This window comes from Castor canadensis, chromosome 15 (assembly GCF_047511655.1).
Source record: "Castor canadensis chromosome 15, mCasCan1.hap1v2, whole genome shotgun sequence".
Lineage (NCBI taxonomy): Eukaryota > Metazoa > Chordata > Mammalia > Rodentia > Castoridae > Castor > Castor canadensis.
The window spans coordinates 58,316,075-58,340,392 of record NC_133400.1 but is presented as its reverse complement, the minus strand read 5'-3'; the positions used below and the strand labels follow the sequence as shown (position 1 = coordinate 58,340,392).

At 36.1% G+C, this 24,318-nt stretch overlaps 1 long non-coding RNA gene across 1 annotated transcript; it reads left to right on the top strand.

Moving 5' to 3' along the window:
• Nucleotides 1-2,630: 2,630 nt before the first annotated feature.
• LOC141417473 (uncharacterized) lies at nt 2,631-22,564 on the top strand. The gene is made up of 4 exons (XR_012442035.1): nt 2,631-3,202; nt 4,723-4,808; nt 14,369-14,402; nt 21,852-22,564. It is a non-coding gene; the product is annotated as an uncharacterized lncRNA (long non-coding RNA).
• The last annotated feature ends 1,754 nt before the right edge of the window (nt 22,565-24,318 follow it).

Sequence of the window (24,318 nt, the reverse complement as noted above, 5' to 3'; positions counted from 1 at the left end):
CCTTCATCCCTAGTAAAATAAGAACAAGCCAAACCCAAAAGCAGTAGCTGAAAAGAAGTAATAAAGACTAAGGCAATGAAACAAACACTTGGTTCTTTGAAAAGATTAACAAAATGGAAAAACCCTCAGAAACCTCACCAAAACAAAGAAAGAAGACCAAAAATCAAGAATCATACATGAGATAAGGGATTATAAGAAACAACAAGGAATTTGGAGGTATTTTAGGGCATATCTCAAAAACTTATGTTCTAATGAGGGAAAATTTAGAAGGAAATTGGTAAGCTACTTAATACATATGACTTAATAAAATTGACAGGGAGGACATAAACTGCCTAGACTGATCAATAACAAGCAATGAAATTTAAGAAGTAATAAAGACTTTCCCACTGGGGTGGTGACTCATACTTATAATGCTTGCTACTTGAGAGATAGAGCTCAGAAGGATCATGGTCCACAGACAGTTGGGCTAAAAAGTTAGAGAGACTACATCTCAACCAATAAATATGCTCAGTGTGATGGCATGTGATTCTCATTCTAAGCTAGAAGGGAATTGTAAATATGGTAATCGTGGACCAGGCCATCTTGGACATAAATATGAGCCCCTATATCAAAAGTAACTAAAGCAAAAAGGGTTGGAGCTATAGAGGTCTTGCCTAGCAAAGGCAAGGTCCTGAGTTCAAACCTCTGTCTTGCTAATAAAAGTGTCTCCCAATGAAGAAAAAAAAAACAAGTACCAGATTGATTCACTGCTGGATTCTATCATATCTTTAAAGAAATTATACTAATGCTTCTCAAACTTTCTCAGAAAATAGAAAGGGAAGGAAAGGTGTCAAAGTCATTGGTGGTGAGGATGCAGGTAAAAACGGAATCCTTGTACACCTATGTTTGATATGTAAATTAGTGCAGACAATACGGAAATCTCTATGGTGTTTAATGAAATTATTTCACTTGCAGGAATGTGTATGAGATTAGAAATCATCCTATTACCTGAAATAACCTTGACTGAGAAAGATAAATATCACATATTCCCTTTAATTTTCAGAATGCAGCCTTAGAGAGTGCGAAGTGGGAGGACTGTATAATGGTGGGAAGCAATGGAAGGAGCTGGGTTGGAAGTGATTGGAGGGAATACTTCATTCCAATACGATGGAATGAAGAAGGGGAAGACGAGGATAACCATTAAAATCTATAGCAGTGCACGTTTAAAAGGTGTGCCCTTCGGTTGAGGATATAGCTCAGCAGTACAATGTTTACCACACATGTGCAAGGCCTTCCCTGTGTGAGATGACAATCATTTCCAATTAAAAAAAATTAATTAAGGGCCCCATATGTGAGTGACCAATTGCAGATAACCTTCTTGAAAAATTGGCAAAATTGAAATTTTCCCCTTCTTCAGGGGATTCTCCACCACATTTATGTCCTTCTAACTCTGTGTGCCCTGAATCACGATCACTTGCACAGGGAGGCACCAATGCTTAGCTGGGTTTGGGCTGACCACTGTCTCTGATTTCCATCATTCCCAGGCAGATTTTTTTTCATTGGTTTTTTTGGAGGTACTGGAGTTTAAACTCAGGGCGTGGTGCTTGACAGGCAGGCACTTTTACTGCTTGGGTCACTCTGCCAGTCCGAGATTTTATATTTGTACAGTCTATTTTAGTGATTTAGATATCAGCACTAGGTAGGGGACATGAAATCCCCTTAAAATCTCAGCTCCATGAAAGACTTGAGGGTCTCAAAGATACCCTGTCCCATCCCATGTTCTCCTATAAAGGCCGGCTTCCAGACGCAAGGGTTTCAGGGCATTGCCCACTGTTTCCTGAGGGGTGGTGGGCATGGAAGTCAACTTTGAGTTCCTGATAAACTAAAGACTGTCATCTGGCAAAACCAATAAATTGGAAAGGTTATGCTTCTGAGGAAAAAACAAAAGAAATAAATTCACATATTTCAACTGGAGGATGTGCACTAGTTTCTTCTAAAAAATTCTCCCTTTTGAGAAATCACTCAAAAACCTCTCTTCCTGCATCTGCTAGTTGTTCATGGACACCCCGTGCAGCCCAGCGGATGTGGAAGGGGAATAAGCTGAGAGACAGGAAGATTTAGAATTTAGTTGAGTTTTCTTGTAGACTCCTGCTTCAGCATTCTGATTTTCCACTCTATTTTAAATCCAGTCATGTACTAACACTACTTTCCCACAGGCACGAGTCTGCCTTTTTTGCAAATGACATGAACACGCAGCTAATTTCCAGCATTTGACATTTGAAGGGAAAACAGCTCTCTCCTTCAGCTGAGACGTGACAGGCTGGCTCTACACATGCGCACTGTGCACCTTGGACTGGAGCCAGGTGTTGTCTCTGCTGTTGGAAGGCAGGCTCTGCATGTGCACAAGCATGTGCTTCTGTTTAGAGGCCAAAGTTGCTTGGCAATGAGAAGGCAGTTAACTGACATAACTGCTATGCTACAACATTGGAAAGCTGCTCAGTGTCTTCCCTGAATTGCTACATGAACTTGGAGCTAATTTCCAACAGTTGAAGGGAATGTAGCTCCGCCCTTGAGCTTTGACAGTGGACTCTGCACATGCGCACTGCGCACCCTTGCCTCTAGCCAGTTGAGGTCACTGTTGTCAGGAGGCAAGTGAGCAAGTGCACGCACAAGCCAGTTCTGGCGTTTATTTGTGTTACTTGGCAACGTGCACGTGCCAGTTGACAGCTGCCAAATAGCTGTACTGCCCTGTCGGGAAACTGCTGAGAGACTTGGTTCTTTCACTATTATCGCTGTATTGGTCTGACTGCGATTATCGCCATATTATTCGGATCTCTATAATCACTCTTCTGTTCACTCTAAGTGCTGTCTTGTGTTCAGGAGGAGGCAAGAAGCCGAGGAAGAAGAAGGGAAGGAAGGAGGAGAATGGGAGACAGGGAGGGTAGGAGCGAGGGGGATGAGAGCCCTGGAGAAGAAGCCATGAAGATCTTCGGCCTTAGGAGAAAGGGCCAGGAGTCCTAGCGTTCCTCCACAGTCCGCAGAGTTCCTTCCTGGGTTTTGGAAAACAGATCCGGAGTGCTGATATTCTCCCTGTACCCAAATACCTCGTTGGATACAAACCTGGAAAGATCTACAAGGCTGCACGCGAAAGCAATGTAGCCAAATTGCCGAAAGTGCTCCTTTATGGGAAAAATGGTGTAAAGGGCAGAGACAGGAAGAGCAGGTAAGGGCTGGTGGAGAGGCTCGACTGGTAAAGCACCTGCCTATCAAGCATGAGGCCCTGCTTTCAAACCCCAGTACCAAAAAAAAAAAAAAAATACCAGGAAGAACAGGGAGGGCAGGGTCCTGCTTTCTGCATGGATGTTGGACTTTCTTCCCATCACAGGGTGCTCAGCACCTAAGTCCTGTTTACCTGGGCTGGACTATAACCAAGTAGCAACCCAAGACCAAAACTTTATCTGCTTTCAGATCCCCACTAGTTACCTTAGAGAGTAGTGTATTTATTATTTAAAAGTGATGACACAGCAACAGCATTTCACCATTTATTTTTAATGTACAATTTAAAAAGCCTAATGTTGTGTACACTGCAGAAAAATGCATAAGGAGAAGAATATTTCCTGTCACGTTTCAGTATCAAAACTCAAAATTCTTCATGTAAAATCCACGATCCATTTTACATCAAGGCATACTTTTGTATGTTTGTTGTTTATATAGGGACCTTACTCAAATTTTTAAGACTGCTCTGTGTTTTGTTTTCTTTAAGTTATGGGAAACTGAATTATTTTGAGGTGTCATTTTCACTGTTCCTTAGATTTCTCATGTTTCTCAGATCCATTTCATCCCAATTGGTTTAGTTCTGAAGTGTTACTCAGGTTGATCTTGGTTAGAAAACCATCTTGGCTAGCATGAGTAGGTCCATCCAGCTCACTCTCAACTGCCAGGAAGACAGTGGGTAGATAAGCCAAGGTTACCTGCAAGCTGTGACAGTGACCCAAAGGGTCCTTTTCACTGCTACTGCTATGTTCACTGGGTATTCAATTGCAAGTCTCATTTCCCCCAGTGTGAGCCCTTTTTAGGTTGGTCAACTTTGGTTAGGAGGACACAGAGAAACTATCTCTAGATAACACACACTAGTCTTCGAACCAAAGTTAAGCCACTAATTTTGAAAATATAACGCTTCATTAGCCAAAAAATAGACAAATGAGGGTAATGTAATAGAAAACCTAGAAGTACCCAATTATATATAAGACTTTAGAATTTGGTACTGCTGATATTCCATACTACTTAGAAAATATGAGTTATTCATGAATGAAAAGTACTTTAGCAGTTTGGAATAAAGCATCTAGGATGGTTTTTGTTTGTTTATTAGTTTAGGGCATTTCTGGGGATGGAAGTCAAAGCTAGGTGCATGCTATGCAACTGCTCTACCATTAAGCTACATATGCCATAGTCTGTCAAACTAGCTATGTTCTTATGTGGCAACAATACATTTCTGATGAACTATAGACTAAAATTTGTAACTAATCCAAAATAAGAAGAGAACTGGAATAAACAATGGAGTGTTTATAGACTTTAGTGGTGGTAAAGAGCACCATACTTTGGGTAGCTCAAAATTTTGCATTCTTTTTGGTGGTTGCTCTGTGGCTGAAGCCATGGCCTGGGGTTTGCCATGTACAGATTCTAACACTGAGCTTCACTGTCACATCAAAAGCATACATTCTGTATGTCAATTTTTTGAAACAGAAATTGAAGCCACTGCTCTGGATGTGGTGTACAGGCCTATAATCTCAGCACCAGGGACAGTGATTTGGGAGGATCAGGAACTCAAGGTGAGATTGAACTACACAGTGAGGCATGGTCTCAGTAAAAATAAGAAAAATGAAAAAAATTAAAAACATTGTTTATGAAAAATTGAGGAAAATGGATATTATACTTCTACATGTCTCTAATATACATATATGTCACATAATGTATCCTTATTTTACACAAAATTCTTTCATCTTTTATTCTCTACTAATAATTTTTTTGAAATGTTTTCAATTATAGCTGTAATAATCATTTAAACATATCTGCAAAGTGGGTACAATCATATTTTGCTTAGTAGAAATATGATATTTGTTTAATAGTACTAATGCTATTTAATTATATCTTAAAGGTGTCAAGGTGTTATGTGCTAAAAACTGGTCTAAATACATTGCATATATTTTAATATGTCAGCAATGGTTCCTTTGAAATGGCTTATTCTTTTCCTTAATCATCATTTTTGAATGAGCAAATTGAGGCACAGAAAAACTAACTGATATGTAGTAAGCAACACAGCTTAAATAGGATTCAAATCCAAGTTAAGTTAAATTCAATAGACATGCTCTTTGTTTTCACACAGGCTGTTCTTGGCCTGGGATGTAGCCCAGTGGTATAAGGATTCCCTAGTATCCAGGAGGTCTTGATTCTTTTCTAACAACCACATCTCACACACACACACACACACACACACACACACACACACACACACATTGCCTGTCTTTTTTGTAATAAGGAATACTAATACACTAATACGAATTGTCCTTTTTCAGAAGAAAATATTTATTTTGGTGGTAGAGGATTTGTATGCTATTCAATGTTTACAATGACATGAACAATGTATGATTTGAGATCATGCTGTGTAATTTCTTTACAATCATCTCATTTTTGCAGGACTGCTCTTCATTACGCTTATGCCTATGGCCATCCAGAAGTTGTCACTGTCTTGGTAGAGAGGAAGTGTGATATTGACTCACTTGGCAATGCTTTGATAAAGTTGGTGGACGCCAACAATTTCAGCGGGAGATGGATTTGATTTAAACACTTAAAAATGAAAAGAATTCATTTATGTAGAACTAAATGGTGAAACATGTAGAATGTTTATCTTAAATGTTTTCAACTTACAACCATTTCTTGGTTCAATACCATCAGGCCTCACAATATGAGCAGGAGGAATGTCTATTCTGTTCTGATCAAACCTGGTGCGGATCCAAATGTGAAAGTCTCCAGGGGCAACACTGCCCTCTACCATGCTGTTTCTATGGGAAACACCTCAATGACTGCCAAACTGCTTGCATATAAAGCAAATAAAGATGAGAAATCCAAGGTATAGATTTCCCATCCTTATTCCCCAAATTTTTAAATGCATGTATTTTAATCGTGGGATACACATATTTAACAGAGAGGATGTATCATATAGAATGCTCAAGCATTTGAATGAAAATTATTTTGAAATAACTTATTTGTGAAAGATTTTTATTTTAAGTATTGACAGTTTGAAAATAGTATTTGAGGACACAGTTTTCTTATATATATTCATGGAAAATATTTTTGAAAACCCTGAGTTTGTAAAAGGTAAAGCTTTTGTTATTTTTGAATTATTTTTACTCCAGCGTGCTTTTTACTAATTAGAAGATTTTTTTTCCTGATTAGTATAGTACAATATAGAAAGCCTAACTTTGTCTTGGAAATCAGCTTAATCTTAAAATTCAACAATGCAAAAGTAGTTTTAGTACATGGAAATTTTGTTGCTGGGGAAAGCTGGATCAAAAGGATCCAGTTTGGGTGGTCAAGCTGAAAAGAACAAATGGAAAGGGAAACAGATAAAAATATGCAGGCAAATTTGGAAAAGAGGTAATTGAGGGAAAATATCAATAAGAGTTGTCTGTATGTTTTTGGAAACAAATTCTCACATTGTGTGTATTGATGTAGTGGTGTTCTTTACTTTGTTGGATGATGATTCTTAGTTTGAGAAAGAAAAAACTTCAATCACAAACTTTCAGGGACATTAATTTTAGGAGTATTCTGAGGAAAGCAGACTCAATCTGTAGTTGGTAATTTTAATGTATAGCCCAAGAGAAGATAAAACACTTTACTAATGTCTGTTACTGGCAGAAACAACCAATTAGGTAAGAGCCGAAAACAACTCTTATTTCTACAATGTCTTGCTGTGAGGTGGAACATATTTTATATTGTATCTTTGAGTAGCGAATTGAGGATGTATTTTGAATTGAATGATCCATGTTCTGATCCTACCAAGAAAATGAAATGCAGTTGTCTGTAGATGAAGAGTGTTAAGTAAGTCTTCTCAACTTTTCAAGTAAAATTGTGCAATTCATTGACTCAGGGATTGTTTGAAAATGTGCAAGTGCACATTTCCCCTGGAGAGTGTGACTCAGTAAATTTAATTTGGACTAGATATGGTGATTTTAAAATATTTCCTTGAGATTCTGGCACACCTCCTTGCTAAACAATACTGAATAAATTTTTGTCATATATGATCTTAGAGATCTCAAAACTTTAAGAAATCTTTAGAAGTGGTGTTTGATTGGATACTACTCCTTCCAATGTTTTAAATCCCAAAATGTTAGCTTAGATTTCATCTGTCTTCCTCTACTTCTGCAGTTTGATGAAAAGTTAAAGGAGAATTACTGGCTTTATCTCTTGGCTTACAGAATGATACCCCTTTTCTTCCAACCTTTAGTCATTCACTACTGTTCAGAAAGTCTTGAGAAATATGCTTTTAGTTGTATTGTCATAAATAAAAGTATATCTCATAAAGATTTCATATCCCCTTTTTGTCATTCAGCTCACCAGGTCACTTGATGACAATTATAAGCAGGGATTGTTTTTCCTCCTGCAGAAGAGTAGCAATCAAAATTTTTTTGTCATTTTAAGCTGTGTAGTAGTTGACCTCAGAGTGTCTGTTAAGTTCATAGTCCCCTGGAATCATCAGTCTGGGAGCAATAGTCATTGACAACCATAAGCTTCATGAGAATAGATAAGAGTCCTTTTAATAGTTCAGTTTCAACTATCCTGTGAAAATAATTATTTATTTAATTAACAGTGTTGGAGAATTAAATACAAATGGAGTATAAAATTATAGGTGTTGGAAAATTCATGAAGTTGTTATGAGGCTTTTAAATTGCATTTTGGATTGATGTTAGGCAAAGGTAAAGACACTGACATTGGATATGTCATACCCAGTTTGGTCGTGTTTCTGAAAGGGATGATTGGAATCTCTGTTGAATCATTACTTCAGGAAAAGTAAATATTAGTTGGAATATGGATGGAGAAACCCTGCTCTACAGAAGAGAATTTAGTTAATTCACTCAATAATAATACTGAATACTATTACACTGTGTTTTAGGATTTGAGGCTGTTGACATAAAACATACAGCCCTGCCATTAGGATTAAATGGGCACAATAACATGACTCCCAAACACCTGATAAAGGACACAGGATACACAATGCATGAGAAATTCTGTGACAGAAGGAAATGTCTGTGGATCCAATTAATGTTTGAGTGAGTTTTGGAGAGTACTGGGGTTCATGTGGAGGAACATTTCACATGGAAGGAGTGGCACATGTGAAAGCCAAGCGAGGTGAGAAGGAAGAGGCTACTGTGTATTTGCTCTTGTCATTATAGGTATACCTACACTGGATCCTTTAAGACTTTCAGTTCTTTTGAGAAATATAGAAAAATAATAAATTGAAACTGTTGTTTTGCAGGGTGTCCTCACACAGCTTATGCCTGCTGTAAGGGAAAACAGTCAAAGATGGCAGAATTCCTGTTTTACATTGATGAAAGTCTATATGGAATTGATAGGATGGGACGATACAGACATTTTTCACTTTCTCAAAACCTTATTGGTGTTTTAGAGTGGGAAAAGTGACTTAAGTAGGAAATATTATATTAGTACAAAAAGATTAAGTTGTACTTATTGGAATATGGTGCAACCAGACTTCAGGTAGAAAAGCCTTTATTTAGGTTCACTAATGGAAACAATAGTGTATGATAAGATTTAATTCCACTATAGAATGGACTGTTGTTTGTTTTTCATAATCTGATTTTTTGGTTATATGTTCTTATGTTAGCTAAAGGGGTCTCATATTAGTTTTATAAATTTTAAACTTATAGTTTACTTCTTTACTCACAGTGAAATTCATCACCATTTTTTATAGTGTTTTTCACCTCTGTTTCTTTTCCCTGCTGCCTTTCAAATTCTACATGAAGTATGAGCTGGAATTGAAAACCATTTTGTATGTTAGATAATTTTTATTTTTAAATTGCTTTTGTTGAAGAATACTGATGTTATGTCATCCCTTAGTGACTGTCAATTGTATTAGCCACATATTGTTCATTTTTTCTTCTTTTACTTATGATAGGTTTTGATGTTCTTATTTTAACTCACATGAGCATAGGGAAGAAAATAGTTCATCATGGAAAAGCATTGCTCTTTATATTTCTGCATGAAAGCCTGGAATAGGCAGATGTTTCCTGGCCAGTCTGGGTTACATAGAACATTTAAAAAAAAATAAAAGAGCAAAAAATGTGGGAGGCATGTCTTAATTTGTAGAGTGCGTACCTAGCAAACATAAGAATTGGACGTCGAAGCCCAATACTGCCAAATCTAACAACCATGAATTCTATTTAATATTATGATAAATGGACTTCATTTGAAAATAATTTATTAGAATTATTTGTCACAAAAATATAATTTTTGTCACTAGAACAATATAAAGTATTTTATTTTTCTTAATTATTTTCTTTCCTATGTATACAATTGAAATTATGTGTTTTATGTGTTTTCAAATTCTTTAATTACAGAGATAATGCCCATATTGTTACCCTGATTTTAATTGCTTCATATGTTTAAGTGAATGACTATATATTGTTATAATATGTGGTCATAGAAGGATCAATGAATATCTTTTAAAAATTTAATATCATTCATTTGTGGTTCTAGGGATTCCACATAGAATCTTATTCTTTGTACAAAGATAATTCAAGTTTATCCCCTCTCATCTAGAAGCAAAAAAAGTAGATATGTGAAGAGACAATTTCTCCTTCAATTAAGAAGGATAGTTTTGCTGGGTAGACTAGTCTATGTTGACAGCTGTCTTCTTTCAGGGCAGGCATTATGTCTTTCTATGACCTTCTTGCTTTTAGAATTTGTGTTGAGAAATCTGATGCTATTTTAATGGGTTTGACTTTATTTAGAAACTGCCTTATCTGTTTTGCAGCTTTCAGTATTCTTTCCTTGTTTTGATTGTGATGTATCTGGGGGTGTTTATTGTTTGTCCTGATAGTTTGGTGTTTTGTAAGCTTCTTGTACCTGGATGTTTTTCTCTTTTTCAAGGTTGGGGAAGTCTGCAGCTATTATTTTATTGAATAGGTTATCTATGACTTTACTTTGCATCTGTCCTTCTTCTATACATATGGTTCATAGGTTTGTTCTTTTCTTGTTGTCTAAGATGTCTTGCATGTTCCATTCAGGTTTTTCCTTTGGAAATTTTCCTGTTCTTTGATGGATCTAATTCTTCTACTTTGTCTTCTGTTCCTGGTACTCTGTTTTCAACTTGTTCCATTCTATTTGGCATGCTTTCAGTTGAGATTTTTATTTGGGATGTTGGATGTTCATTTTAGACTGATTCTTTTTCAGGATTTCTATATCTTTATTGAGTTCCTCTTTCATATCCTGCAAGGTCTTCTTAACTTCATTCATCTGTTTGTGTGAATTCTTTTTGAGCTCTTTTAGTTGCTTATACATGTACTCTTTGGGATCAGACTCTTGTTTTTTTAATTGTTTATACATTTATTCATATGTGTACACATTGTTTAGACCATCTCTCTCCCCATCCCTACATCTCCTCCCCTCACTTCTAGGCAGAACTGTTCTGCCCTCTACTCCAATTTTGTTGAAGAGAAAACATAAGAGGTAATAAGAAAGACACAGCATTTTTGCTAGCTTGAGATAAAGATGGGTGTTCAGAGAGATTCCTAGCATTGTTTCAGTGCACTTGTGTATTACAACCTGAAGTGGTTCATCTTTCCCAGACTTCTTCGCTACTTCCTGGTCACCTTCCCATAGTGGCTTCTGTCAGTTTAAGATTACTTTATTAGCTCCTCTACAGTGGTCCTCTCAAACATTTTCAAGTTTTTGGGTTTTTTCCCTTTCTTTGTTTCTCCCGTGTGCATTCTCCCCTTAGTGTGTGACTCATGTCTTATAACATTACTGCATTTGTTTTAGGTGTATAATCTGCATATGAGGGAGGACATAGGATTTTTGACCTTTTGAACCTGGCTAATTTTGCTTAAGATGATGTTCTCCAGTTCCATTCATTTACTTGTGAATGACAAGATTTCATTCTTCTTTGTGGCTGAGTAAAATTCTATTGTGTATCAATACCACATTTTCTTAACCCATTCATTGGTAGTAGCATGTTGGCTGTTTACATAACAATATTATGAATAGTGTTGCAACAAACATGGGTGTGCAGTGCATTTGGAATAACCTGACTTGCTTTCCTTTGAGTATATCCCTAAGAGTGATATTGCTGGATTATATTGCAGACCTATGTTAATTTTTTAGGAAGCCTCCATATTGTTTTCCAAAGTAGTTGTACTAGCTTACATTCCCACTAACAGTGTATGAGGGTTCCTTTTTTCTAGCATCTTCACCAACATTTGTTGTTGGTGGTGTTTTTGATGATAAGTCTTCTAACAGGAATAAGGTAGAATCTTAATGTGGTTTTTATTTGCATTTCTTTTATGGCCAGATATGGTAAGCATTTTTTCATGTGTTTTTTGGCCATTTGGATTTGTTCCTTTGGGAAGGTGCTGTTTAGTTCAGTTGCCCACTTCATTATTGGATCATTAATTTTGGGCGAGTTTAGGTTTTTGAGTGCCCTGTATTTTCTGGTTATCAGTCGTTTGTCTGATGTATAGCCAGTGAATATTTTCTTCCACTCAGTGGGTGGTCTCTTTAATTTAGAGACCATTTCTTTTGTTGTACAGAGCTTTTAAATTTCATGTAGTCCCATTTGTCCATTCTTTCTCTTAGTTGCTGAGCAACTAGTGTTCTACTGAGGAATTCTCTTCCTGTACCTATTGCTTCCAGAGTATTCCCTGCTCTTTCCTGTATTAACTTCAGAGTTCCAGGTTCTTGATCCATTTTGAGTTAATACTAGTGAAGAGTGATAGGCATGGATCTAGTTTTAGTTTTCTGCCACAGATAACCACTTTTCCCAGCAACATTTGTTGAAGAGACTACACTTTTGTGTTTCCTGTTTGAGCTCATAAATCATTCTTTCTATTATTTTTTAGAATTACAAATTTAGTGTTTCCTTTTGTTCACTGTTGTTTAGATCCTTAGTGGTAGAGTTAGTTTTTGAGGGGGAACAGTTTTCTTCTTCATATTTTTGTGGTGTTGAGATTTATTCATCTGAGCTTTTTTTCTTTTTTCTTTTTTTTTGTTTTGGTGTTCTAGTCCCTTGTGTTCCCTTAGTTGGGGATTTATGAAGTATTGTACAGGACTGGGTGCTGCTTGAGCTCTGGTGTGTTTTCTTGTCTCAAAATGGGGTAATAATTGCTCAATATCAGTCCTTTTAGCTTCTTACTCTCAAGATGTTGAATTTTTTCCCCTGTTCCACACAGGGAAAAAAAGGCTCAGCTACTAAAGCTTCCTCAGGAATTGAACTGCAGCCTTGAGGATGCAGTAATCCCTGATGAAGAGCAGTTACTGTTACTGTTCCAGTATGTTTGGCTTCCAATTAGAGCAAAGATGAATCTTTGTGGTACTAGAAGCTTAAATGTAGTTGGAGTGTGGTAGATCAGAGACAGAGGGAAAGTTCTTGAGGTTAATAAGAGGTGAAAATTTTATTTGGTAAGAGAGGATGGTGATTAAACTAATCTGAGGCATTAATTAACAGACAGGTGAGAGTTGTTAGAAGAGATCAGGTGGGTAATATAAACATGGGAAAATGTTGGAGAAGTAGACAAACAAATATAAAGTACTCAGAGCTGAAGAACAAAGAGGATGAAGAAAAACTGGGATTCCCTTCATCTATTGGAATTCTTAGTAGTGAAGGGGAGTTGTGGAAGGGAAGAAAAAGAGAGGGCTCATTGATATTTAAGGCATTGTTCTGGTGATTGATAGGTGGTTTGAATTGGGGAGAGTGGAAGAAAGGATAGGAGAAGAGAGGTTTGGGGTCACAAACTTGCAGACATTTCTCCATGTATTCTGTTGCTTCCATCTGTTCAGGTTCCTGTAGAGTTCTGCTCACTGCCTTTTGGTCTTGGGATGTGACTTTTCAGGGCTCATAGTTTCCAGGACCTTTAGGTTTGTGGAGTTCAGCCCAGAGTTTGGAGCTATCAGCAAACCACCACCTTGAATCAGATTCCAGTGTGTATCAACTAAACAGTTGTTTAGGTCATTGAGAAAATGGCAGATTTTTGTTATGTAAACTAGAAAAGTAAAACATTGACTGTGTAGCAGATATTATTAGTTTTGGATTATAAAGTTTTAAAGTATTGAAAATGTTGCTTCCTTGTAACAACAGTATCATTGATATGTATTGTGTGGTCAATAAGTTCTTGATGAATGCAAGAATGACTAGTTGAATAGATGAATGATGCCTGTTGAGGAAGTTCTTTAGAAAAATTAAATCTCTAATTGTTAAAGTAGGTTGCCGCAATTTCTTAGGTCTTTAATTTTTATTTTTATTTAAAAATATTTGCAAGCTGGGCGTGGTGGTCATTCCTGTAATTCCAGCACTGGGAAGGCTAAAGCAAGAGGATTTTGAGTTCTAAACCACTGTGGGCTACATTTTGAGATGATACATTATAATATGCAGAAATTATTCTTAATTATAAAGAAACATAAATGATAGTGTGGGTTCATCTTCTATTAAGTCACTTTTAAAAACTTGAAGATAAATATTACTTTCCACAGCATGTTGTGAACCATGTATTGTGGAGCCAGAATTCCTGAACCTGGAGTCTGGGTTTGCCACCAACCAGGTGTCTGGGCTTGGGCAAGTTCCTTGGCCTTCCTATTCCTAATTTCTGCCTCTTTAAAATACTACAGGTTGTCAATCTCACAGTAGTGTTCTGAACATTAAAATGAGATTTACATATGTGCAATGTTTACAGTAATGTGTAATAATTCCATAGTAGGCCCTGTAGCATCCTAACTGCTATTATCCTTAAGAGAGAGTTTGTATCAAATTATCATATGTGAACTAAAGAAATATTTTGCAAATGGGTTATATAGGAATAGAAGAAAAAATGCTGGTATATTTTTGACTGCCAAATAATGTTATGCTTTTCCTTTTGCTTTGAGTGACGGAAAGTTGGATCTGAATTTCTTCTTTATTATGTTATTAAGAGCAGTATTATATTTGTCCCTTATATTATTCTTTTTGTTTATAGTTGAATCCTCCTCAAGAAAATTATCTCATTTGGAATAGATTATGAATCATTTGAATAGGATGAAGGAAATAAAATGTAGATATTTCATATTTAGTTATTCTTTATATTTGGCATAGTTAATATTTGTCTAAACACATTTTATGTTTTTCCAGGCTTGCAAAGAAAACTTCTAGTGCAGAAAACAAGGTACAGTAAAAATAATAAAAAACAGTACTTATTTTAAAAGTGAAGTATAATAGTCATTATTATATTATAAAAATAAATAGAAAGTATAGTGAAAGAAATAAAAATTAAAATAGGCTATTTTATATGTAGAGGCATTTATTTTGAATATGTGAGAAAGTGATTAAGAGACAAGTTAACCTTTTACTTAAACGAGCTCTTTACGGAAGTACCCACATTTCAGTTTATAAGAGGATGAATAATTGCCAGTTTTATACATATTTAGTACATGGAATAATATTTAGGACACATCTGAAAATAGTATTATATATTGTACAGGACCAAAAAAAGTAATTTCTATGTAGGATTATCATGCATAACTGAGCCATCAGAAATAACATCAGAGGTTAGTGAAGAGCCTGACTGTGAGGAAACATTGCTGCCAATCAAGCTGCTTGGCATGCAGAGTAAAGGTAGGATCACTGTATAAATATAAGTCCTTTTGATGCATATTATAATGTGTGTACATAGCATAGTGGTGTGCAATAGAACACTGATATCTTATAGTGCTGATCATGTCACAAATGTGCTTTACATGAAATTAGAATGAGATCTACTGTCCATTCTCAGTGAAAGAACTATGATCATTCTCATTTACTTTTCTGAAAATGGAAGCCTCCAGGTCTGTTATGTTAATTATCCTCATCTATGCCTTTATCATTATTGGATCAGGTAACAATTGTTACTACTTGGAGTACTGCAGCAACCTTAGCACTGTTTTTCCTGCTACCCACCCACATCCTGTGATTATGGTCTGCTCTGCAACCATCATGATATCATTTGAAAATTCGGGACTCACTGTTTTTATCCCTTGCTTAAAGCCTTCTATTAGTCCTCATGCCTTAGTTTTAAAAATCTCACTGCTCTAAGTTTATCTTGCATCTCTCTTCATCCCAACCACTGTCTTAGATGTCTGTACTTTCAAGAAAGATTGTTTTCAATAATTTTAGTGAGGTATGTTTTTAATTTGATTAAATATATATATATATATATATATAGTAAGGTTTGATATATCTATCACACTTGTTTAATCACCACAATCCAGATATTTAACTAATCCAAAGCATCATCCATGAAAGTCTCTTCATGACACTGTGTTCCATTATGTAGAGACTATCAATTTGTTTTCCAAAGTATTTGTAACATTTTCTATTCCTATTAGACATATATGAGGCTGTCAGTGACAAGACATAAATGACATGTTCATTTGAGGCAAAAATAAAGGAAGAGTTAATTGAAAAAGAAGAGCCATATAATAAAGAACTCAAAGTGAGAAAAAAAAGTGAAATCTGTCTTAGGAGAGCAAATATGAGATTGATGTCATCAAGAGGAAACTTGAATGAGCTAAATTAGTCTTGTGTAAAAACTTCCTATTTCTAACTATATTTCATCAATATTACTTAAACTATCATATATATCATTATATATGTATATTCAGTCATTTTTTCACATAAAACAGGGATATCATCTGAGAAATGTGATGTTTGGCTCTTTGATCCTGTGAAATATCATAATAATGTACTTATACAACCTAAGATATCCACCATGTCCCTAGGCCATGCAGTCTCCTGGACCAGCATTGCACATGCTGTCCATGGTTGACTGACACATTGTTGAGCAGCACATGGCCATTATGTACACAGAGCTGAAAGTGTTTATTGTGAGTCTCTATGCCTAATTGATGTTCTGAATTCCTTTCTGAATGAAGCAATAGAAGATAAATTGTATTTAATCACTAAACTATATATTAGTTGGCCATTTATGTTCAAATACAGATTTACTTGCTTTTAAAATATAATGAAGGTAGTCAAATGTGATTTTGTCATTTTTATTAGCATATATTCACTGTATGGGGAGGATTGATTGTGATAATTCTGAATAACCTTACATTGTACATTGTTTTGATCACCCTCTCCATGTCCCCCTCAGCCCCCTTCCTGCCCCACTTGAAACAATTGCAAAAGATTTCATTTTCTATTTTGTATAAGTATATGAACTACATCAACCATATTCCCTCACCTTCATATCTTCCATTCACCCTTACCACTCCTCCAAGTACCACCCCTCCTTAAGGTACCTATTTTAATGTCATGTCCTTCATTTTTTATGTCATTCAATGCTTATTTTAATTCCATCATGATCCAAACAAACTTATTAATACTCATTATTATTATTGTTGTACTGGGTGTGCATTGTGACATTTACAAAAGTTGTTACAATATATCATAGTCGAATTCACCCCCTCCATCATTCTCCTTTGTTCTCCCCTCCCTCCATTTCTGGAATAGTTTCAGCAGGTCTCATTTTTCCATTTACATGCATGTGTACAGCTTTTTTACATACATGTGTTACCAACCCCCCAGACAGGACCTGTTCTTTCTTCCTGTTCTCCATTTTTATATTAAAAAATTGTGTTTGTCTAACATAGGGTGTTTCATTGTGACATTTCCATGCATGAATGTATCATAACCTGAATTGGTTCATCCCTTCTGTTTTTTTCCTTTCTACCTTAGTGCCCTTTTCTTGGTGATTTCAACAGGTTTAAACATTCTACATTCTTGTATAGGAAGTACATCAAAGTCAGTTCCCCATGGGCTTTCTTGATGTATCTCAGCTATGAATATACTATATTTGATCAGTTCAATATCCTCTATTACTCTCTCTTACACTTTCCCTCCCAACCCTATTACTCAATAGTATTCAGTATGTGCTCTTATTATACCATCTACTTGCACAGATGCAATGTTTCTTAATACTGTTGACTGTCTATCATTCTCATATCTTTTACCTCTTTCCCTGAGTAAACATGTTGTCACTTAAAAAATATATATATATATATTTTTTGGTTGGTAGTATGCATTTGAATTCAGGGCTTCATGCCTACTAGGTAGGTGAAGGGGTCACTGTTTCTTATGCTCCCTCCATTGCTGGGTGAAGCTTTTCTTTCTCACTACTTGGTTATTGCTGGACCTAACTGGACTGAACTGGGGGCAGGGGGTGACTAGAGATGTAGAAAAGACACAGGATAGACAGACAGACAGATAGAAAGTTGGGGTCAGGTGTGTTGGGCATCTGGGTGGAGACACCCGACCCTAATTGCTTCTTTTCTCTATCTTGATTCTTTAAGGCATTTCTCCTTGTAGTTCTTTAAAACCTTGCTTAAAACCTCTTTCCTTAGGCTCCCACTGTCCCATTTGCCCTTAGCTTATCTTTTGCTTAACTGCTCTTAAAGTCTTTTGCCCCCAGGCTTGCATTGTCTCATCTGCTCTTTAGACTTCATTTTTTTATTATAATTCATTTATTCACATGTGCATACATTCTTTGGATCATTTCTACCCCCTCGTTCCCCACCCTCTTCCCCCCTCCCCCCTCGCTTCAAGGCAGAACCAGTTTTGCACTTTTCTCCACTTCTATTTAAGAGTGGAAATAAGCAATAATAAGAAAGACATAGAATTTTTGCTAGTTGAGATAAGGACAGCTAAACAGAGAGATTCCTAGCATTGCTTTCATGAACAAATGTGTTACAACCAAGGTTGATTCATCTCTAACATATCTTTACACTGGTTCCTGATCCCCTTCTCATGTTGACCTCTGTCGCTTTAAGGTTTCTGTATTAGTTCCTCTGGAGAGGAGACATCAAATTCTTTCATGTTTTGGGTTTTCTACGTATCTACATACCTGCCATATGTGTTCTCCCCTTTCATATGACCCAAGTCCAGCGACATTGCTTCATTTGCACTTGATCTAACATCTGCATATGAGGGAGAACATATCATTTTTGGTCTTCTGAGTCTGGCTAACCTCTCTCAGCATTATGTTCTCCAGTTCCAACCATTTACTTGCAAATGATAAGATTTCATTCTTCTTCATGGCTGAGTAAAATTCCATTGTGTATAAATACCACATTTTCCTGATCCATTTGTCAGTAGTGGGTCATCTTTGTTGTTTCCATAACTTGGCTATTGTGAATAGTGCTGCAGTAAACATGGGTGTGTAGGGGCCTTTGGAGTAACCTGTGTCACATTCTTTTGGGTATATCCACAGGAGTGAGATTGCTGGATCAAATGGCAAATCTATGTTTAAATTTTTAAGAAGCCTCCAAACTTTTTTCCAGAGAGGTTGCACCAGCTTGCATTCCCACCAGCAGTGTAAAAGGGTTCTTTTTCCTCACATCCTCACCAACACATGGTGGTGGTGTTTTCAATGATGGCTATTCAAACAGGGGTGAGGTGGAATCTTAGTGTACTTTTGATTTGCATTTCCTTTATGGCTAGAGATGGTGAGCATTTTTTCATGTGTTTATTGGCCATTTGAGTTTCTTCATTTGAGAAAGTTCTATTTAGTTCATTTGCCCATTTCTTTATTGGTTCATTGATTTTGGCAGAGTTTAGTTTCTTAAGTTCTCTGTATATTCTGGTTTTCAGTCCTTTGTCTGATGTATAGCTGGAAAATATTTACTCCCAATCTGTGGGTGGTCTCTTCAGTTTAGAGACCATTTCTTTAGTTGTGCAGAAGCTTTTTAATTTTATGTAGTCCCATTTGTCCAGGAAGTCCTTGCCTATACCTATTACTTCCAGATTGTTTCCTGCTCCTTCCTGTATTAACTTCAGAGTTTTGGGTCTGATATTAAGGTCCTTGATCCATTTGGAGGTGTTAGTACTACAGGGTGATAAACATGGATCTAGTTTCAGTTTCTGGTAGATGGATAACCACTTTTCCAAGCAATATTTGTTGAAGAGGCTGTCTTTTCTCCATTGTATATTTTGGGCACCTTTGTCAAAAATAAGGTGTGTATAGTTGTGTGGATTCATGTCCAGGTCCTTTATTCTGTTCCCTGGTCTTCATGTCTGTTTTTGTGCCAGTACCATGCTTTTTTATCACTACTTCTTTGTGATATAATTTGAAGTCAGGTATTATGATACCTCCATCATTGCTCTTTTTGCTGATTATTGCCTTGGCTATTTGTTGTCTCTTGTGTTTCCAAATGAACTTTAGGGTTGATTTTTCAATCTTTGTGATGAAAGTCATTGGGATTTTGATGGGAATTGCATTGAAAATGTAGATTGCTTTTGGTAGTATAGCAATTTTTACTATGCTGATTGTACCAATCCATGAGCACAGGAGATCTTTCCATCTTCTGTAGTCTTCCTTAATCTCTTTCTTCAGGGGTTTGTAGTTCTCCTTATACAGGTCATTTACATCCTTTGTTATGTTTACTCATAGGTATTTGATTTTTTGAGGCTATTGTAAATGGAATTGATTCCATATACTCCTTCTCAGTTTGTTGTTGGTCCATAGGAAAGCTAAAGCCTTGGTGCTGAAACTTGCAAACAGCTGCCTACAACCTGCATAGGCATACCTCTTAAAGTCATGCACTAGTCGCATGTTCTCTTTGGTTGTTCTTTAGTTTTAGCTTTCTTAAGACCTATGTATGAAGTTCTTTCTCAGCTTTGCTTTCTGAAGCCTATGTTAAAGTTCTTAGTGCAGACTTTCTATCAACCCCTCTTTAGCATTTTCCCTTCAACAATTCTTTTCCCTTCAGCAATTTTTTCCCTTCAATAATTCTTTTTCCTTCCAAAAGATTCCCACATCAAAAGGCCCAAAGTAAAATCTTCTTTCCAATATTCAAAGGCAAAAAGCTCCCCAAATCAAAAAGCCAAATGCCAATCAAAAATTCCAAAGGCCCAAAAGCCCAATGTAAAGCCCAAAAAGGCAAAAGCCCTTAAAGGGCCCTCACCCTCCTTCACTGGGCTTTTTATAAAAGTGGCAAACAGGGTGGAGCAGAGGCTCTTGGTGGGGGCATGATATTGTAACAGGAGAAGCCTGCATTCCTGATTCTCTGAACACAAGCCCAGGAGACACAGCTGTTCTTCCTTTCCCTGTTTTATGCCTGAGGGCTGTGCCTATCTGGGCCTACAGGTAAAAGCAATTAACTGCATCCCACCTTGCTTGTGTGTAGTTCTAATAGGCTTTAATCCTCTCCCCACACGTAGGCACTGTAGCATTTCAGCCACTCCAGCAGCCTTTCTTCTGTTGGGTAATTTCGAGATATGGTCTCTTGACCTATTTGCTCATGCTAGCTTTGAACAATATCCTCCTGATCTCTGGCTACTGAGTAGGAAGGATACAGGCAAGAGCCACAACATATTTTATATGTAAATATGTATAAGATCATGTTTGTTTTGGTTTAGATGTTTCTCTTTTGGATCTATCTTCTACATATGAGAGAAAATATGTGGCCATTGTCTTTCTGAATCTGGCTTACTTCACTTAAAATACTATTTTCTAATTTCATCCATTTACCCACAAATGACATAACTTCATTCTTACTTATGGCCAAATAAAGTTCCATTGTGTATATATACCACATTTTGTTAATCTATTCATGGGTTTTAGGGCATCTGGTCTGTCCCCGTATCTTGGCTATCAGTTACATGCTACTTAGTACAGGAGCTGCCATTTGCATTGGGCTACATGATCATTATCCACTGAGCTGTCCTGAGAGAAATTAAACTATAAATTATTATGGGTGAATGAAAATACTCTTGGCTAGAGGGATTAGTGAGAAATTCATGAACTAGTGAGGATGAATTCTGGATCTCATGTTCTCCATTTGCTGCCACTTTCTAAAGTGTGAGAAATGATCGAGTGCACCTTGAATGGGAGACCTCTTCCATTGGCATGTCCCCTGCCTAAAAGATCCATTTTTTTAGAACATAGACTAGAATCCTAATACTAATGTTATTATAAAGTATTACATATAGCTCTCTCTTTGTATTGAAAACTTCTCAGTGCTTTATGCAAGTTTTCTAATTTAATCTTCCAAACAGTTCTATAAGATAGAAACTATTATCACTACTGCAAAAATGATGACACCAAGACCGAGAAAATCAGGCTGCTCATGATCCCACAGCTAGTAACCTTGGAGCTTGTATTCAGACCATGCATACTGGTCCCTGCACAGATATTGACTCTTATTGCATGAGATATCAAACTGTCACTAATTCATCCTTTTACTTTTTATCACTAGTTTCAGAGTAACAATTATATGTAGTAATACTTTAATTCACAATTAATATGGTGGTGAGTTGAATACAAAAACATAAATCACACCATAGGTATTTTTTCTTTTATACCCTTTTACAATTTTTTTCAGTGTGAAGGTATCTGATAAAATATACTTAAAAATAATACGTTTTGGTCCAAGACTAGGGCTCCACAAATATTTCTGTAAAGGGTCGCATGGTATGATAAGGTACTCATGGGCCATGGGATCCCTACTAAAACAGATCACTGAATTCTGTATCACAAGAGGAACTACAAACAACATGCATATGATGCATGCAGAAAAAGAAACAGGATGGGAAGATTTGTGCTAGATTATTAGTAGTGATTTTTTCCTATTTGTTTTAGTTGCAGAAAACAGAGGGTGAACACACGGAGACTGGAGAATGTGCTGAGGAGTGGCACGATAACCTTCAAAGTATAATTTAAAGCAGCATACAAAGTAACTTGAATGTTTATAAAGCAATTAAAATTTGTATAGCAGTATATGAATTAAATCATTTGTGATGAAAAGTATACCTGTGTGAAGCCAGGGAGAAATTTCTGCTTGACTTTGTCTGAAATGCATAATTTATTGCTAGGGACACAGCTCCAGGGTAAATTGCATATATTGTATTATTATGATATTCACCAACTGTCACTCTCACCTACTGGTGTCAACCCTAAAACACAGTCCCTATTTGAAAATCATGTCATATTGTACTTTTTTTCAGTGTAGATTCCACATATAAGCAAAAACATGGAATTTTTTCTTTCTGAGCTTGGCTTATATTGCTTAACATCATGTTCTCCAGTTCCATCCATTTTCCTGCAAAGGACATAATTTAATTTTCTTTATGGTTGAATAATGCTCCATAATATATATGTACACATTTTATTTATGTAATCAGTGGTTGTTGGGCAGTTAGGCTGTATCCATATCTTCTCTATTATAAGTAGTGCTGCATTAAATATGGGGGTGCAGCTATCTCATCTGTGTACTTACTGCCATTTTGACTGGGGTAATAGGAACTCTCAATGTTGTTTTGATTTGCATTTCCTTTAAGGCTAATTATTTTACATTGCCCATTGATACTTCTTTTTTTCTGAAAACTACCTGTTCAAGTCAATTAACCATTTCTTCATTGGATTATTTGTTCATTTGGTGTTTAATTTTTTGAGCTTTTTATATGTTCTGAATATTATTCCTTTGTCTGAAGAATAGTTTGCAAGGATTTTTCCCCATTCTTTAAGTTGTCTTTTGAGTCTGGAAATTGTTTTCTTTGATGTGTAGAAGCTTTTTATTTGATGTAAGCACATTTGTTAATTCTTATTCTTACTTGTTGAGCTATTGGAGTCCTATTTGTGAGGTTGTTTCTTACATCTGTGTATTCCAGGGTTTTCTCTGTGCTGTTCTATAGTACTTTCAGTTTTTAGGTCTTACATTAAAGGTCTTGATCCACTTTGAATTGATTTTATTCCAGGGCAACCGAGGGATCTAGTTTCAGTCTTCTACATGTGGATATCCAATTGTCCCAATATCATTTGTTTTACAGATGCTCTATTCTTCAATAAATGGTTTTTGTTTCCTTGTCAAAGATAAGATGACTGTAGCTGTGTTGCTTTACTCTGGCCCTTCTGTTCTGTTCCACTGGCCTTCATGGCTATTTTTGTGTCAATATCATATTGTTTTGTTTAGTAAGGGTCTGTCATAAAATTTAAAGTTAAATATTTTGTTACTTCCAAGATAACTCATTTTTGCCAGGGTTGCTTTCACTTTTTCAGCAATTTTATGCTTCCATATGAATTTTATTTTAGTTTTTTTTATTTTAATTTTCTGTGGCACTAGAGTTTGAACTCAGAGCATCATGCTTACAAGGCAGGTGTTCTGCCACTTGAGCCATTCTGCCAGTCCAGTGAAAAATGTAATTGTTATTTTCATGAGAATTGATTGACTCTCTAGAGTGATCTTGGTAGTGTAGCCATGTTCACAATATTAATTCTGCCATCAACATGGAATGTCATTCACCTTCTAATGTCTTCAGTTTCCTTTTCAATGTTTTATAGTTTTCACTGTAGAGGTCTTTCATCTCCTTAGTTTATTCTTAAGCCATTTTTGAGGCTACAGTGAGGGGAATAGTTTTCCTGATTTCTTTAGCTCCCTGTACAATGTTTCTATACAGAAGAACTGCAGATTTTTGTATGTTGATTTTTATATCCTGCTACTCTGCCAAACGTGTTATCAGGTCATAAGATTTTATGGAGTCCTTAAGTTCTTTAAAATATAGAGTCAAATCATCTGAAAATGGGGATAATTGGAGTTCTTCACTTCCTATTTGTATCCCTTATATTTCTTTTTTTTCCCTTAGTTCTCTGGCTGTGAGTTTCTCCAAATATTTTGAGGAGTATTGGTCTTTGTTCTTCTTTAAAATTCTGGTAGAATTTGTCAGTGAATTCATCTGGGCTTATGCTCTTTTTTGTTGGTACCTTTCTTTTAGGGCACTGTAAGCAACTGATAGCCTCTTGAGTAAATATAGACAGTCAGATGCGTCTACAAATTTATCCACTTTTTCTAGATTTTCCATTTATTAAACATAAACTTTGCAAGTATTCACTAATGGTCCACTGGATTTTCATTGCTATTTGTTGTGATATTCCTTTTCTCATCTTGGTGCATTATCCTTAAAACAGAATTAAAAACATGATGCAGTCATCAGATAGTCTACATTTCATATTTTCAGAATTTGTAATTATCTTTGAGCATTTATTTTGACATTACGTGGAATTTTCAAATGTGATCTGAAAATAATTTTGAAGTATATTCATATTTACATGT